We start from the raw sequence: 2,809 nt of genomic DNA on the forward strand, positions 1-2,809 counted from the left end.
GGGGCCCGCGGCAGGGGCGGGACTTGGCGGTCGCGGGCCCCGCCCCTGCGCTCTGGCTCCGCCCCCACGCTCAGCCCATCCGCGACCCTCCGGCGGCGGTAGAGTCCTGCAGGGCTTCGAGATGCCGGCTGCTAGGCGCCCTTGGCTCAAGATCCTCCTTCTGGGAGACGCTGGGTGGGCTGGCAGAACGGTCTGGGGCAGGAGGGGGCGGGGAACGCGGGGCCGCCCCCTCCACCCCCCCGCAGACACCTTTCCCCACCCTTGAGCTGAGCCCAGAGAGGGGCCCTAGTGGGCGAGGGCCTGCCTGATCAGGGCAGGGCGGCCGAGGGCGGTGGCCCCAGCAAGGGCGTGAGGGTGCAGTACAGCAGGAGAGGGGACAGCTGGAAATGCCTGAACCCAGAGGCTCCTCTGACCTGTGACCCCACAGGGTGGGCAAGTCCCCTCTGATGAATCAGCTCCTCACCCACTGCTTCAGCAGTCAGTAGCAGGCAACCGTTAGTGCTGACTTCTTCACTCAAGTGATGCAGCTGGAAGGCCAGAGGGTAACTGTGCAGATAAGCGTGGGCATCCCAGGACTTCTCTGCCTTCAGGCCCCACCAAGTTCTCCAGACCTGTCTTCCAGCGCTCAGATCTGCTTTGTGTGGCTCTGTGACTGTCTGACCTGATCAGGTGCTCCAAGGAAGGCTGGCCGAACTGTCCCTCACTTTCCCTGCCAGCAGCAGTTATGTGGAGGGAGTGTTCCAAGGGCCAGAACGCCTGAGGCCCCTGGGTTCCCAGTGTGGCTCGGAGGATCTTGGACTTCTGGGTCGGTCATCCTTTCTTCTGGAAGGATCCATGGCAGCCCAGGAGTGTAACTGGGCCTCTCCACCTCATCAGTGCAGCACTGGGCCACAGCCGGCATGGAGAGGTTCCAGTTCCTGGGCATGGTGCTGTTCGGTGGCTCCCACTGCTGTGTGCTGGTGTCATTGTAGCTGCCTCCTTCCAGGCTATGGCTGCATGGTGGGCAGAGTTCCTGCTGCAGGCTGACCCTCCCAACCGAAAACAGTTCCCCTTTGTGATGCTTGGGAATAAGACTGATGCTCCTGGCCGGCAGGTAGGTGTATACTGTAGCTGCTCTGTGTCACCCCCACCTTAGCTTATGCTTAAAGTGTTCTGGCTTTGGGCCCAGTTGGGCTTGTGTTGACCCACTCTGCTTGCAGACACCTGTCACTATTTATGGCATATTTCCCTTCATGTCCAGCCTCTCCCCTGCCTTTCTTGCACTCTGTCCCCCTCATACCTAGCCAAGGACAAGCTTTGGTGTGTGGAGGGTTCCAAGGTTCCTGTGGGTGGGCCCCCTGGCCCTGGGTCCAGGGGGTGCTGTGCAGGTCTCTCCCCAGGAGGCTGAGCCCAGCATTTGGAGACCAGCGCCAAAGACGCTACTGGTGTGGCCCTTGAGGCAGGTGAGCTGAGAGATGGCGGAGCGGGGTGGGAAGAACCCCTATAGCCCTCACCAGGCTAAGCAGCCACAGAGCCATCTGTCCCATGTCTGGCAGATCTGCACAGGCCCCTCCCCTTCTGGAGACAGCCCCACATGTACTCTTTGCCCCAGCCAGCCCATGTCTTCCCACCCCTGGGGATTGCTCCTACTGCTCCAATCTGAAGAACACGTACCTGTCCCTCTTCCTGGGCCCCTGTCCCCCATAAGGCCACTGGGCTCTGGGTCATGTCAGAGTTGGTGAGGTGGGGAAGACAGAGCCATAGCTCCCAGTGCCAAGATCCACAGGACCCCATATGATACAAGACACCATGAGCCCAGTGGAGTGAGCACCAGAGAAAGAGCTCGCCTTTGGAGCTTCCTGGGAGAGGTGGAATTGGACTGGGCCTTATGTCCGTGAGTTCGGCCCATGGGCGCGTGCACGCACACTCACTAGGCAGAGATGGAGGAGGTGGCTTTTGGTACCAGTGACTGGGCCAGAGGGGGAAATGAGGGGGGGCATGCTGAAGAAGCGTCTCCCCATGCCCCTTCTCTCCCTAGCACCAGCACTGGGACCAGCGTGCCCTCTGGCAGCATTGTGCTGTTCCCCTCTGCCCCGTCTGGCACCAAGACCCACACCTGCTGAGCCCTGGCCACACTCCTCCGGCTGCCTTGCCCCGGGTTCTCTGGGCCTCCTGGATGGTTGGCACTAAGTACTAATTCCATCCATCTAACCCTGCCTATACCACCCACCCTAGCAATACCACCCCATCCCAACAGTGGGACTGTCACAGTTGGTTCAATAAAAGTTAGGCTTCTTCCCCTTTGGGGTCCTGGTTCATGTGCCAGAGGGAGCTAGACAAGAGGATTCCCACCTGCAGCACCTGCTGAGCCCCACACAGGGAAACCAGCCTGTGGGTAACGCCAATCTGTCCTGCACAGCTGACACTCCGGGGGCATTCTGGGGGCCCTGAGCTCCTAGGGGAAAGAGCTCCAGCTCGGCCCTCCCTAACCATCCAAGGAGGCTGGTGGTTGGTGACCTGCCTAGGCCTTTGCCCTAGTCCCCTGTCCTCTGGCTGGGGAGGGAAGGAAAGGTGATCCAGTCTCGTGACAGGGAGCCCCTTGGCCTGTGCCCTGCATTGTGGGACCTTCTGCGGGCAGCCTGGCTCAGTCCCAAGGCCAGGAATGTGATGGAGTCTCGAAACTTGGGGGGCAATTGGGAAGCAGAATCCTACTCATGGCAGGCCCAGCAAGCAAGAGGCTCCCAGGGGGTTCAGTGAGCCCTGGGGGCCCAGTTCCCCCCTCTGGCCCCTTCATGTCAGAGGCCTGGACAGAGCAAGGGGCAGCAGATGG

This window comes from Equus caballus, chromosome X (genome assembly GCF_041296265.1).
Source record: "Equus caballus isolate H_3958 breed thoroughbred chromosome X, TB-T2T, whole genome shotgun sequence".
Lineage (NCBI taxonomy): Eukaryota > Metazoa > Chordata > Mammalia > Perissodactyla > Equidae > Equus > Equus caballus.